Source organism: Dendropsophus ebraccatus, chromosome 6, assembly GCF_027789765.1.
Source record: "Dendropsophus ebraccatus isolate aDenEbr1 chromosome 6, aDenEbr1.pat, whole genome shotgun sequence".
In the NCBI taxonomy this organism is placed as follows: domain Eukaryota; kingdom Metazoa; phylum Chordata; class Amphibia; order Anura; family Hylidae; genus Dendropsophus; species Dendropsophus ebraccatus.
The window spans coordinates 17,194,241-17,211,128 of record NC_091459.1 but is presented as its reverse complement, the minus strand read 5'-3'; positions in this window follow the sequence as shown (position 1 = coordinate 17,211,128).

Sequence of the window (16,888 nt, the reverse complement as noted above, 5' to 3'; positions counted from 1 at the left end):
GCCATGTCTGTGGAGATAAGAACAAAAGGCGTTAGCCTTAGCAATGGTCCAGGACTAGAGATGAGCAAATCTGGGATCTCTGGCACTGACACATCATGACCTGGCTGATGGACTGGCCGCTCAGCCAATCAGCGACTGTAGCGGCACCCCAATCAGTGACTGACTGAGTAGCAAGTCCATCAGCCGGGTCATGAAGTGTCAGCGCCTGAGATCTCAGAGTCCGACGGGGGTCCCGAGGCCAGTCCAGCCACTCACCACTGGCACGGGGAGAGGTAAATTCATTCTCCTGATCAAATCACCCGCCCCTACCGACTGCCAGATTTTAAAAATAGCTGTACTTCTCCTTTAAGAGATAATATCCTAGCGATATTCCATCACTTCCTTCATTGGAAAAACACTTTTTGAGAGAATATTAATTTTGTTTCTTCTAATAATAATATTATTATTATAATACTTTATTTTAGTGGCATAACCCCTATGTACAAAAATGTTGCAAGTGAATAGAATGTACACAATGTAATCAATATGACATTACAACGACTTCCTTTTTCTATGAACATTATCACCAGTTTATTAGTTATTCTGCTCACTGAGAATATAATTGCATAGTTAGAATATCACAAAGAACTTTAACACATCCAGAACAATGTTTTACAAAGGCCTCTGGCGCTCCAGGAGAGAACTCCCATGTTCTGTAGATACATTTATTGAATTACGTACTTTGTTTAAAAAATAAGACGAGGAACGCTACCAGATGCAAATAAGTAATGGGTTATCAATAATTTATATAAAAACATGACTTCGAGGAATGAACGTATTGTCCCTCAGACAATAAAAGGTCACTTTCTTCTTAAGTGTATTCATAATATTTTAAAGGCCCTAAGTTACTTAAAAGCAAATTGAAATTCATTTGATTAATATGCAAATGTATTTATCTCTTGGTATCTTATTCCATTACCATGATTGCACCTCTTGATGAACAGTTTCTAAGAAAATGCACTGGATTCACTGAGAGAAACAATAATAAATTACCACACACCTCCCTTAGACTTTCCCATTGTATGTCATGTAAAGACATTGAATTTTAATGGTTTTATCAGGCTTTTTAATTCAGATTCACAGAAAAATAAGGTTTAAAGGGTTTTTACTTTTTATGCTTAAAGCGAATGTACCATCAGGTACCGGGCCGGCCCGCCTCTAGTGCTTCAACCCCGGTGGTGGTGGTAGTATCATGTTGTGGGAATATGCTCTGATACCCTGGGGGTTACAAGAATATGCAGTATATGAAAATACAGGGTGCTTCAGACATAAAAATGCATATGTATATATATATATATATTTATATTAATATTATTATTATTATTATTAAAAATATTTGCTATGGCTGTTGGTTACAGCTAAAGTGCACAGCAATTAGACAAAATAAATTGCCTGTACTCATGCTTGATGGTTTTCAATGTGATCAATCGTTACTGAAAGAAAGTATTTCCAAGAAAGCATGCAGTTCATTGCTTCAAAATAACTAACGATGGCTAGGAGATGCAAATATGTGGAAATAATTGCATTCTGTGTATCCTCATACACAAAAATAGCCAATGCTTCTATACACTGAATAAGTGATTGGAGACCTATTACTGACAATCAGAAATGCAAACATTCTATAAAAAAAAACACCAGTTAACATTGACCAAGGGGATCTACCTTCAAATCAAAGAAACAATTAAGCTACTGGGGGAATAAAAAACAGTTTGCCAGATTTTTTTTTAAATTGATTGCTCTGTAGTACCTAGTTATAAAAAATGGCATTGTAGATGCAACAAGCCAAAGCAGAGGATAGCAAAATAATTGACCCCACACTATACATGTCCGGCGTACACAACATCCTGTGTATAGACCCCTAGAGCCTGATTTTTTGCAAACGCTTTTCAGACAATTGCTCCATGGGTTACCTGGGTAATGTGAGTAACTGTTAGGCTATGTTCACACAACGTTATATTTCAGTAAAGAACAGATGCTGATTTCAATAGAATCAGCATCCGTTCTTTACTGCAGGGGCTGCATTGCATTGAAGTCAATGCAGTGCCACCCTCTGTGTTAACACATAATTACTTTAACACCTGTTCTTTAGAATGGGCTTTAAAATAATGTACATGGCTATTATTTCAAGACCCTGTCCACCGAACAGTGTCCGGAAAAAATAGCTGTTCACACAATGTAAAGTGCGGTGGCCGTACTTTACATTGTAGTCAATGGGTAATTGATTTGTGGGCACACCCGACTGTGCCCACAAATCAATTGTAAAAAAAAAAGACGTACAGAGGTATTGGTTGCAGGAACGTGCTTAATGCAGCCCGGCGGCTGGCAGTTTAACAGCATTAAAAGAAGTGTGAACATAGCCATAATCTGTAAGTGAAAGATACTGTATGAAAACTGGATGCATACATAGGTTATGTTCACACAACATCTTTTTTGGCAAAATAGCGACTGTTGTTTGAAATCGATGGCCGTAATTAATGATCATAAACATTATTGATGGCCATGTTGTAAAATAACGGACATCATTTTTTTTTTAAACAGACATTATTTTACATAAAAAGATGTTGTGTGAACATAGCCTAAACACACTACTTAGAATTTATAATGCAAAAAAACTGCATTAAAAAATGTATGAAGCATGAAATATTTCCTCCACTACACAAGAAACAGTGAAGAGAGCCCCAGAATGGTAGAGAGTAGAGTGAACCTGGAGCATGCTCGAGTCCATCTGAACCCGAAAATTCGGCATTTGATTAGCGGTGGCTGCTGAAGTTGGATAAAGCCCTATGTGGAAAACATGGATATAGTCATTGGCTGTATCCATGTTTTCCAGACAACCTTAGAGCTTTATCCAAGTTCAGCAGCCCCCGCTAATCAAATACCAATCGTTCGGGTTTGGATCGACTCGAACCCGAACCCGGTTCGCTCATCTCTAGTAGAGACCAAAGATTGGAGCAGGTGGGTTTGCTTTCTTTTTATTTATAAAGTACCAGGACTCACCTAAAGGGATACTCCAGAGATTAAAATACACTTACAATACATTGCTTTATTAAACCTAATACATTGTAATACAACTTTATTCAAATAAATATTAGTTTTCTTATTTATGCATATACTTCCATTGACTGGCAGAAGTAAGGGGTCCTGTAATTCCCAATATCCTGGTTTGATTGTGTCAGGCAGCCTCCCCACTATATACAGTACAGGGGGGAATGGACTCTGCTCAGTATAGCACTGTGCAGCAGCTCTAGATCATAGCAGGCAATTGGGATCTGCAGGGCTTAGATAGCTCTGACTGAAAAGTTGGTGGCAGCAGAGGGGGCCATGTCACCCCTTACTGTTGACAGTCAAAGGAAGTATATATGTAAATCTAAATCAATCCTTTAAAAAAAAAAATTAAATGTAATGTACGTATTTGACATATATTTAACGTCTCCAGAGTATCCCTTTAAAAAAACTGAGCATTACAATACTACGTGTTCTAACATAGAATAGACTAGACTAGGATTGAGGAACAGACTTGTCAAAGTACAACCAAGTTATCATTTAACACCTGGCCAGACAATGTGCCAAAATCTATAATCATTAAAAAAAAAAAAAATACACTAATCTATGACGTTTAAACGACTCTTTATGAAACAAAAAAAAAATTGAAAAAAAAGAATTTTTTAAGTTTAATAATCTATTTACATTCTTAACGCCTGGTATTCTCACAAAGCTGTCCTCAGGGGATTCCTTTTAAAATTATCATTGACTACTAAATAAATTAGACAAAATAAAAATAAAGAACTCTTATTCAACATCAAGATCTTAAAAATTCTAATAAATCAAACTGCTCCTCTTGAAGAAAAAAAAAAACTTAATCATCTATTGCATTATTAATGTGAGAATGCTCTAAGGAGAACTATAATGCTTTATTATTGCCAGAGAAACAAAAGGCTTATATAGTTAAAAACAAATTAAAGCAAAAATATCTTTCACTTTTCAAATTTTTTTTTAATACTCAAACCACAGGTAGTAAGGAAGTAAATTCTATAGCTGACTACTACAGTTTAATAAGTTATATAACTTAAAAAGGAACCTCAAATTACACAACCGTTACAGTGAGTAATAGATTTCACACATAACATAACTCTTTCTTCAATGAAGGGAGGTCTAACAAAAAATTAACTCACCCATCTTACTGGCAAAAATCTACTCAGTCGCTAAAAGATTAGATTTAGTAAATTTACAGTCAGATGACTTGTTCAATATATACGGTAAGATTGTATGTATTGCCCTACAATTAATTCAACCAAGTTAAATATTATAGACTATAGAGATGCCGTCAGCTTAATTAACCCCACCATGACCAGCCTACATAAATTAATGCTCTGCAGAGCTGGCTATTCTGCCTGCAGACTGCTAATTCACATGCTCTGTTTAATCTTTGTGTGTGCTCTGATATTGTGCCAGTGTGTATTTTTATATAGCTTTGGCACTTTTATGTTTGTATTTAGCACTTTATATGCATTGGTTTCTATTGTGTTATACAGGGTTTTTAATATATGATATAATATATTCTTCTAGGATTTGATTGCTGTAGATTGGCCTCATTGCTGGGCTTCTCGCTTGGCTCGCAGGTTTCTGAGAAATTTCCACTCTGATGTCTTGTTATGCCTTGCTGTTAACCCTCTAAAGATGGTAAATTTCTTGGTTTTACAAATTGTGCTCCTCTCTTGTACTCTTTTTCTTTTAGTGTCATTTCTATGCAATTGTGTATAAGTTGGTAGCACCCAGTTTTACATTATATATTTTTTTTTTAAATAATCAGTTCACTGTCTTTAAAATCACAGCATTTACATTAAAGAGGTATTCCAAGAAAAATAAACGTTTCCCCTACCTACAGGATAGGAGAAACGTAGGAGATAATGGGGGGTCTGACCTCTGTACCCTCTACCTATCTCCGCATCGGGCCCCGGCCTCTGTACTATGAATTGGAGGCACAGGAACAGGTGGTGAGCCGACAGAAAGAGCCAAATACAGCACTCTTCCGGCCACTTGTCATACCCGCAGCTGTATTCATAATTCAGAAGCCAGGGCCCAATACGGAGGTCGGACCCCCCACGATCTCCCGCTCATTTATTTTTCCTAGAATACCCATTTAAGTTCTATTTTCAAAAATTCAGAAGTATTAAAAAAAGATGCAACTTACATCTTGTCTCCATGTCTATCTATAAAGATCACTGGTAGCAGCAATATAATGGACTAACCTGTGCCACACAGTAAATGGGAAAAAAAATTAAGTAAATAAATGAGTGAGTAAATAAATAATATTTTTATGTTAGTGCCTTTATCTGACCTCAGTGTGGTCCTCTGCCCACAAAGTACAGCCAAAACTGTTCTTTTGACCATGATTCAGTGTACCTGTTTCCTTCCAACTCTGTCTATTTCCAGCCCTTGCTGTGTGGTGATTGACAGGTTTCCATCACACCCTCTGGTTTCTGCAGATGGTTTAGAGTGAGTAATAATAGATAGTTGCCTTCAGTCTGTGTTCTGTGTGGTCTGGATGTAAGAGGGCTGTTTCAAACACTCAGACATCTCATAAGACTTCCACATGGGCTCTTGGACGCTGCTTGCGATAGTCTCTTGTAGCTACAGCTGGCATTTTGTATTGGATTGCTTAATATTCTGACCTCCTTGCCTGTCCTTCTGATCTCTGTTTTTTCCGGCTGTTTTTGTACTGCTCTATCTTCAGTTTGACCTGTATCTGCCTTGCTATTCTTTATTGTTTGTCTGTCTTGACTCTTTCTGTGTTTCACATACCCAACACAGGGACTGTCACCCAGTTGTCACCGACTGCCTAGGATCAGGCTGGCAAGTAGTCAGGGACAGTCTGGGAGGGCCTTGCGTTAGGGTTTACACTGTCTCTCTGTTCCTGTATTCCATCAAGGTTCCCTAACAAAAAAAAAAACAGCCATGGTGGGTGATCATGTCAGGCTTTTTTTTTTACATCATTCAAAAAAAAATTATGCCTGGAAAACTCATTTACGTACATTACTACATATACAGCACTATCTCATCATCATGCTGTTATAAGTGTACCTGTTTGGACCGAGACTGTGCTTTTGGCCTTGAAATTGTGTTCCGAGCTCTGTTTGAGCACTGCCTTATGGTGCCTTTACATAGACAGATTTATCTGACAGATTTTTGAAGCCAAAGACAGGAACAGACTATAAACAGAGAACAGGTCATAAAGGAAAGACTGAGATTTCTCCTCTTTTCAAATCTATTCCTGGCTTTGGCTTCAAAAATCTGTCAAATAAATCTCTCTGTGTAATAGCACCCTTACACCTTCTGTTCTGCTAATTGATTCACCTGCTACAACTGTCTGTCCTCTGCAGAGTTCCTTCTGGCCACTTAAGAGTTAACTATTGTTTTGCTTTTGATTGACATCTGCTTTCTCCATTACTATTTCTGTTTCTCTGTGAGGTCCCATTGCATTCTGGACCGGCTCTTTGACTACTGTGTAAATTATGTCATCCCCCTGCTTCACATCATGGAGATCGCACGGAGCAACATAATTGCTGAGGAGACTCAGAGCAGACCATCTATAATGTCAATCTGAGCCCGGAGATGGACAAATTGATGGTTAAGGAGGAGGAGGCATATGGCCAGGTGTTCCACACACCAACAAGTAGCATCTATGACCTGGCAACACCAGAGCGAATGGAGGAATCTGTTTCAGACAAGGATGACCCCAGTGCACCCTGGAGTTACACAGAGGACACGGGCAAAGAAAGGCGCTCAGTTAACCTTGTCCATATGGTCACATCCTTGTTGGAGTGTTTGCAATGCAACATGCACATAAAGGACATGTGTAGGAGGGACGAGTACTGGCTGGCCACTCTGGTTGACCCTTGTTTCCATTGTAAAATGCCCGATTTTTTTACACCAACACACACAGGGATTCCAAACTCAGTCTCACCTGGGAGCTACTGTGCTGTCGTTTGGTTGACACCAACAACTCCAGCCTTCAATGCCAACAATGTTGTAATATTACCTTGCCTTATTTATAATACATTCATCCTTGAATGGTTGCCATTTGGTTTCTGCTGCCTAAAACCCTCAGCGGATGCACAACTGTTTTTCAGTTACCGACAGTACTATGGGGCTGGCAGGTAACAAAAGTTTAGTGAGGAACTGCCTAGTTCAACACTTATAAGGCTGGGTTCTCACACAGTATATTTCAGGCAGTATTTGGTCCTCATGTCAGGTCCTTATAGCAACCAAAACCAGAAGTGGATTAAAAACACAGAAAGGCTCTGTTCACATAATGTTGAAATTGAGTGGATGGCCGCCATATAACAGTAAATATCTGCCATTATTTCAATACAGCCATTGTTTTAAAATAACAGCACATATTTGCCATTAAATGACGGCCATCCACTCAATTACAACATTATGTAAACAGAGCCTTTCTGTGCTTTCAATCCACTCCTGGTTTTGGTTGCTATAAGGACCTGACATGAGGACCAAATACTGCCTGAAATATACTGTGTGTGAACCCAGCCTTAAACTGCATATTTCCCAAAGTCTACATTGTACTGACCTGCATAAAGATCTGCTGATGGTTTTACACAGCAGCCCTGGAGGGACATGTGAATGCACCATTAGCGTGAGGTTTTTTGGGAGTGACCAAAGCGAGGGTGGGAGGGTCACTCCCATACTCCATCTGGGTCTATGTTCTAGGCCCCTCAGGGTCAAAAAGAATCAGAGTGCTTCCGCTGCCACCTCCAAGTGTCTGTTCTAGGGCCATTTCCTGTTCTGTTCCTGTCTGTTCTAGGGCCTTCTTGGTCTAAGACACTGCCCTTGATGGTGTTGCCACTTTAGAATGTCTACTGCTGTCCTGGGAGAAAGCGACATTTTATACAGTTTATCCACCGACGCCCCAACGCTGTCCATAAAGAAATGGTAAGTATACACCGCTAATCCACCAATTTCCACTACTGTCCTCTGAAAAAAACTTGATTTGATGCCGCCTATACACCAATGCCCACTGCTGTCACGGGAGAAAATGTCATGCAAGTGATCCACCAATGTCCTACAGGTAAATAAACTTTTTTTCACCCACAAATTTAGTTTAAAAATGTAGCAAAAAAAAATTGCTTTGTCAATGCTTTGCTGGATTTGCTTCACTCATCTCTACTCAGTACCCCACTTTGTCCAAAACTAGCCCTGTGCAGACCCATGTGTAATAATAAGTGTAAGGCCATGTTCACACAACGTTTTTTCAGCTCCGTTTAAAATGACGGCTGTTATTTTGAGGCTAAAATAATTGATGTTATTTAGCAGCCTAAGTGCAATGACTGGTGTTTGTACATTTTTTTAGTTTGGGATTACTAATTGAACTTTGGGTGTGTCTTAATTGAAAAGTCCATTAAATTTAATAGTAAAGACGGAGAAAGAACGGTGGAAAAAGGAAAACTGTGTGTGAACTACTAATAAAAAACGTCAGCTGTTTGCAAAAGACGTTTTAAAATAATAATCATGTTTATTATTTTGACGTACGCGCAAACGTTCGTTATTCAATACACTGTGTACATTGGACGTCTGTCTTCCCATTCCCAGTCAGTTTAATCACGGCAAAAATGGTCGTTTTTTAATATGAAAATCGTCCACTTTTTCTCTATTTTTGACGTTGTGCGAACATAGCCAAAGGGAGTTGCATTTAAACCCATAACTGACTTTTTCAGTAACTTTTGACATGTCCTCTGATTTTATACCTGAAAAGGATTGGAAATTGAGTTTGCTATAAGCAAACTTGATGTTTTGAGAGGATAAATACATTTAACTTTATCTGAATCTGTAAAGATCAAGTAATGTTGATGCAAGAAAAGGATTGTGAAAATAATTAATAAATATTATTATTGTTATTATGATCATCCTTTTGACATATGTTATAAAGGAGGGAGGTATCAAATATGTTATTTTTTATTACTTTTTTTTTTTTTTTTTTACATTATTACAAAAAACACAAAAGAGAAAGACCTGAAACTTGTTTGACTTAAGTCCCTGATAAAATAGACAAACTGTTAGCTTTTAGTCAATTTGATGAATCATCTACTGCTGTTCACTTAACTTTCCACCTACTTGAAATTATTTTATTTTTCTTATTGTGTTATTGTTCATTGTAAAAAATACCAGAAGAATTTCTCATGTTCTTACTGGAAAGTCTCATAAAATTTGACTGCTTCAAGTATAAATGAAATATAATTAACTTTTAGTTTTCAGGTCTATCAGAAATCCTGGTATCTTTACAGTTGCAAGGATGGATTTACTGGAAAAACCGTGAGCAAATAATTCACTTGTACATGCTGCTCACTATCAACTGTCTAAATGAAAGATTGTTACTCAAAATAATTGGGAGATTTGGTGTACATAATCTAATGTATGATAAACTAATTCAGTGACTTTAAATGTAAAACCACAGCCAGCCCGATTCTCAACCTAAATAATGAATTAAATAGTATAAAAAAGTAATAGAAAAAAAAATTGATATTTATATTGCCGAATTGCCAAGACTAATTTAGAGATATGTCGGTGTGATGCATCTTTTATTTTTGTCTAAAAAAATTACAATATAAAAATGTAAATGTAAATGAGTATTTTCCTCAGTTGAATGACACTTTCATTCTTTATTCTTTCATTTTTATAACAATCAGCCTGATTCCGAACTTAAATTATGAATTATATATTAAAAAACAACAAAAACATATTCATGTTTAACCCCTTAGAAACCCATGACGTACCTGGTATGTCAAGGCACCGCTAGGGGGGTCCAGAAATGGGTCACGCCATGACCTTGCTCTGAACTGTGCCGCAGATAGCAGCCAGAGACCGTGGGTATTAGCCGATGCGGGACAATCGCTGTGCCAGCTAATTAACCATTTAAATGACATTGTCAAAACTGACAGTAGCATTTAAATTCTCCAATAATGCCACCCCTGTTGGTCTAGTGGACAGATCGTGCCCCACCTCCACCCCCGCAATGTGATCAGCTGATCAGTGCTTTTGGCCGGGCCAGTGGTCACCACTGCAATGATGCTGATTCCAGCTCGACACTTGATTACTATGGGCTAAAGCATTCCATAGTAATCAAGTGCAGATAACATAGGTCAATGCAGTACATGTATACTGCTTTGATCTATATGAACAATCAATGTATTGTATATAGCCCTCTAGGGGGACTACAAAGTACAGCCAGTCACATCAAATCTTGAAAAAATTTAATAAAAAGTGTTCAAAATGTTGCATATACTGTATGCAAGCAAGCTACCGATAGAAAGTACAAACCATGGCAGTAAAAAAATTATACCTAAAATAGCCCCATAGACCAAAATAAAAATGTTATAAGGATGGTAATAGAGCATGAACCTCCACCACCACCCCCTAAATGAAAAAATTGCACTATTTTTCAATTTCACTGCACTATTTTATTTTTTTTATTTTATTTTTTTTGTTTTACAGCATATTTTATGAGAAAATCAAGTCTATTGCAAAAATGAAAATTTGCTCCATAAGGGGTTAATCTAAAGGTCGATCCATAAAATGTATCTTTTATTTTTGACTAAAAAAAAATAGAAAAGTAAAAAATGGAAATGTAAATTTATATTTTCTTCATCTAAGTATTTTTTTTTATTTTTTAATGCTTTTGTAATGGCCTCTTCTCTTTCTACTTACTGCTTACATACTAAAATATAGAATAGTAAAAAAAAAACGTTAATTCAAAACATATATTTTCTATTTTTCAAAACATTTTACATGGAAACTTATAATGTATATATGCCCGTTTAGACATAACTACTCCACTTAAAATTACAGTTTTATAAAATCACACACCTAGTTAGCCTATGGATTGTCTATATGTATGTAAAATTATTCTATAAGGATTCATACTGTGGGTGCACATAGCTCCCTCTAGTGGTGGCCAAAAATAACCTGGAAAATGATATTTCAAGTCCCATAAGAGAATAAATCAGCACAGAATTTTAAATCATTTAAATAAAAAAAGGTTAATTCAAATTATAGGTTTTTATGTACCTAACTAGACTTCATATCTGCAGAATGCATGGCAGATTAAACAACGATCGTCCTATTTTTGTCATATTTTAAGCTATTTACATTGAACACTCCAAAACGAATATTTTAATACATTATGTTGAAATATAGAGGCACTACGGATGCTTAACCTACTTCACTGACAGCTAAGTGTCTTTGCATAGTTTTCATTTCAGCGCTAAATAATCTTTTTAAAATGTATAAAATAATTCAGGATTTTGTTATTTAAGTTGTGCTAATATTAAAATAGACATTTCTCTTAAACCCAATTCAACTTATATAAAAGAGTGCTGAATAAGTTAAACTCTATGTTGAATGCCTGGGGTAATCCTAAAATTCAGATGTGTAATTTTTTTTTTTTTTATCATCTACACAATCTGTTATGGGTTTCATTATAAAACACTTTCAAAGTAAATCATGCAGCACGTGTAGGTGTTTACTGTAATATGCTTCTAAAAGAACAATAATAAAATTTAATGAATCATAAAAGCTGAGCATAAATAACAAGCAAGTTTAAATCTGGTGTGAAATTGCAATGAGATATAATCAAATAAAAAGTCATTTTTTTCTATTTTTTACCAAATTATCATCAAACAATTAAACAGTTAGTGAGGCTGTCATATGTAAATTTATTAATGGACAGTAAGTACTCGTTGGCACCTTGCCCTCTGAATATTTTTTAGGATCTTTGGAAACCAAATAAATTTTAGGACACTATGTCAGCCATTGTAGGAGCCAATTTATATTGGTCTGACTAAAAATACATCTCTTGAGATTCATTTTGGTAAAGTTGCTCTTGAATTGGGCTGTCAAATTTGTTTCCAATTCAACATTGATTTAGATTTGACTAATATGGACTAAGTGTAAAGTGCCCAGTCTAGCGGGGGTAAGAAGTCAAGTAGAAAAACACAGTATCACCCCCTTTATCATGCCGGGAAACACAGTAAGCAGTGATGGATAGCACAACCATGTTTACAGTATAGAAGTAGGGACACCTGACAAAATGATATGGCCCCTGTCCCTATGTAGTTTCCATGGAACCCTAGTCTGTGACACCATGGAAACTACATACACTGTATGCCTTCTGTTCAGTGAATACTCACTTGGATGGGCTAGAATTTGGTCTATTGAGCAAGGAGTTAAGTGACAATGCATGGAGTGAAGCAGGAGGAGAATCCTGAAAAAAAGCTTGTGGAAGTCGTCAACAACGGCCGTGATTAATACTTAACTTACGCTGTGTGAACATGGCCTAAATATGTACTGATGCTCGCTTGAACCTCTCACACTTTGGTCCCACAGATTTGTCTTGTCTTAAAGTGTCACTGTCATTTTTGTTTGTTTGTTTTGTTGCAGAAACAGTACAGGTGATTTTAGAAAACTTTGTAATTGGGTTTATTAGGCAAATATGCGATTATCTGCATTCAAAAAGACTTTCCCCAGGTCCCCCCCTCCTCTCTCCTCTCTCTCTCATTCACTACTCATTATCAGAAAATCTCTACTCTGTTACATCAGTCGAGCCCTGTGTAACCTATGGAGAGGGGAGGGGGGAGGAGGGAGGAGGGAGGAAGGAGACTAGTCGCCAGCAGAGAGTTGAAAACAAAGGATTACACAGTGAGAGCTGTGTGAAAGGCAGTCAGAGAGGTCAGTGCTGACTTCAGAGGAGATAGCCCGGTGATGTAGCTGTAAATTAACTCTTTGTTGTCCTGTTTTGGTGCCTCATCTCCTTCCACCCCTCCCCTCTCCTTAGAAAACCATGAAGACAGGGGGAAGAGTTTCAAACTGCTTTTTCATGATAAAAAAAATAATTTTTTTGACTAATAAACCCAATTACAAATTTTCTTAAAATTGCCTGTACTATTGAGTTCTGCAAAAAAAAGATTAAATGACAGTGACACTTCAAAGTTTCGATTTATATAATGCTTTCTGTGGTTGCACCATGATCCCATCAAGTTTCTCTTACAGTGTTTGGTCTGCTTTCAGCGCATAAGCTTATGTGCGTGAATAATAAAGGCTTTACAGCACTGGTTGTCTAGCAAATGTGCCTAAAAGGAATGTACAACAACACAAGATATGAATGAATGGAAGTGAGTTAAACAGAAGCAGAGACTGCATCTGGCATTAGTGAACAATGACCTCCATTCTTTAAAATTTTAAAGCCAGAAAATTACATGCCAGGAATGTCAGGAACTGTCCAGAGCAGAAGCAAATTCCCATAGAAAACATTTCCTGCTCTAGACAGTTTCTGACCTGGACAAAGGTGGCAGCAGAGAGCACTGTGTCAGACTGAAAAGAAAACAGCACTTCCCACAGGACATAAAGCAGCTGATAAATATTGGAAGACTAGATATTTTTTAAATAGAAGTAAATTACAAATCTAAAAAACTTTCTTAAAGTTGATTTCAAAGAAAAAGATTTTCACTTGGAGTACCCCTTTAAATATTAGAAATAAACACAAGTTAATGTAATTCAAAAATACCACATGATTGTCAGAGAGGCTGTGTTAACATGGGGCAAGTGAGCAGGTGTAATTAAAATACACAAAGCATATACATTCATGCCCTCAAGCTAAGTTCACAGACTGTAAATTAATGCAATAAAAAGCTGTAGAATTAGAATTTTTTTTTTAAATGTAATCATTAACCAATAGAAAAGCAGCCACACTGTACACCCACTGTATAAACATAGATTGCAATTCTAACATTAGAATTACAGCCTAACACAGGCAGCTGCTTTTCTATAGACATTATAGAACATACTAGATTAAAAAAACTGCAGCTTTATTAAAACAGGCCAACCATAGTGGCTACAGGAGTGGGACTCCTACAGAGTAGCGATTTTTTTCAACAACTGTCAACTGTTGACAGCGTCAAAATTTGAACATTTCAATCATTCAATTTTCGCCATGGACAGAAGTGGACAATGGTGGATCAGCTGCATAATATCAATGATCCCCCAGGACAGCAGTGGACATTAGTAACTGAGCACCCAGTGACTTCCTATAATGCACACTCAGCACCTAGTGACTTGGTATAATGCACACCCAGCACCCAGTGACTTTCTATAATGCACACCCAGCACCCAGTGATTTGGTATAATGCACACCCAGCACCCAGTGACTTCCTATAATGCACACCCAGCACCCAGTGACTTGGTATAATGCACACCCAGCACCCAGTGACTTGGTATAATGCACACCCAGCACCCAGTGACTTCCTATAATACACACCCAGCACCCAGTGACTTCCTATAATACACACCCAGCACCCAGTGACTTCCTATAATGCACACCCAGCACCCAGTGACTTCCTATAATGCACACCCAGCACCCAGTGACTTCCTATAATGTACACCCAGCACCCAGTGACTTCCTATAATGTACACCCAGCACACAGTGACTTCCTATAATGCTCACCCAGCACCCAGTGACTTCCTACAATACAAACCTAGCACCCAGTGACTTCCTATAATGCACACCCAGCACCCAGTGACTTGATATAATGCACACCCAGCACCCAGTGACTTCCTATAATGCACACCCAGCACCCAGTGACTTCCTATAATGCACACCCAGCACCCAGTGACTTCCTATAATGCACACCCAGCACCCAGTGACTTCCTATAATGCACACCCAGCACCCAGTGACTTCCTATAATGCACCCCAGCACCCAGTGACTTCCTATAATGCACCCCAGCACCCAGTGACTTCCTATAATGCACACCCAGCACCCAGTGACTTGATATAATACACACCCAGCACCCAGTGACTTCCTATAATGCACACCCAGCACCCAGTGACTTCCTATAATGCACACCCATCACCCAGTGACTTGGTATAATGCACACCCAGCACCCAGTGACTTCCTATAATGCACACCCAGCACCCAGTGACTTCCTATAATGCACACCCAGCACCCAGTGACTTCCTATAATGCACACCCAGCACCCAGTGACTTCCTATAATGCACACCCAGCACCCAGTGACTTCCTGTAATGCACACCCAGCACCCAGTGAACTCCTATAATGCACACCCAGCACCCAGTGACCTCCTATAATGCACACCCAGCACCCAGTGACTCAGTATAATGCACACCCAGCACCCAGTGACTTCCCATAATGCACACCCAGCACCCAGTGACTTCCTATAATACACTCAGCACCCAGTGACTTCCTATAATGCACAACCAGCACCCAGTGACTTCCTATAATGCACACCCAGCACCCAGTGACTCAGTATAATGCACACTCAGCACCCAGTGACTTCCTATAATACAAACCCAGCACCCAGTGACTTCCTATAATGCACACCCAGCACCCAGTGACTTGGTATAATGCACACCTAGCACTCAGTGATTTCCCATAATGCACACCCAGCACCCAGGGACCTCCTATAATGCACACCCAGCACCCAGTGACCTCCTATAATGCACACCCAGCACCCAGTGACTTCCTATAATGCACACCCAGCACCATGTGACTTCCTATAATGCACACCCAGCACCCAGTGACTTCCTATAATGCACACCCAGCACCCAGTGACTTCCTATAATGCACATCCAGCACCCAGTGACTTTCTATAATGCACACCCAGCACCCAGTGACTCGGTATAATGCACACCCAGCACCCAGTGATTTCCCATAATGCACACCCAGCACCCAGTGACTTCCTATAATATACACCCAGCACCCAGTGACTTCCTATAGTGTACACCCAGCACCCAGTGACTTGGTATAATGCACAGCCAGCACCCAGTGACTTGGTATAATGCACACCCAGCACCCAGTGACTTCCTATATTGCACACCCAGCACTCAATGACTTGGTGTAATGCACACCCAGCACCCAGTGACTTAGTATAATACACACCCAACACCTAGTGACTTGGTATAATACACACCCAGCACCCAGTGACTTGGTATAATGCACACCCAGCACCCAGTGACTTCCTATAATGCACACCCATCACCCAGTGACTTCCTATAATGCACACCCATCACCCAGTGACTTCCTATAATGCACACCCAGTGACTTCCTATAATACACACCCAGCACCCAGTGATTTCCTATAATGCACACCCATCACCCAGTGATCTCCTATAATACACACCCAGCACCCAGTGACTTTCTATAATGCACACCCAGCACCCAGTGACTTCCTATAATGCACACCCAGCACCCATTGACTTCCTATAATATACACCCAGCACCCAGTGACTTCCTATAATGCACACCCAGCACCCAGTGACTTCCTATAATGTACACCCAGCACCCATTGACTTCCTATAATGTACACCCAGCACCCAGTGACTTGGTATAATGCACACCCAGCACCCAGTGACTTCCTATAGTGCACACCCAGCACCCAGTGACTTGGTATAGTGAACAAACGTAACCCAGTTAGGCCTTATTCACACGTTCAATATTGTTTTCAAGTCCTCCCGCTATCCACCCGTACAGTCCGATAAAAAGTACAGATTGGGCATCCGTATTGAATTCTTATTTTCGTAAATCCGTTTTTTAGTTTTTTTTCTACTGACTGCACAATACTAGTTAATAAAGTTGAGTAGGTTAAAAAAAACTAGCACCAGTATGCCCAACCCCTAAAAAATCCATCATCCGTATTTGTTTACGGAAAGACGGATGCCAGGTTACAATCCGTAAAAAATAGCAGATCCCATTGATTTCTATGAGAGGATCTCCAAAAAAAATATGGGTCCGCACTTGGACTTGTCCTTTTTTTCAGCATTGATTTG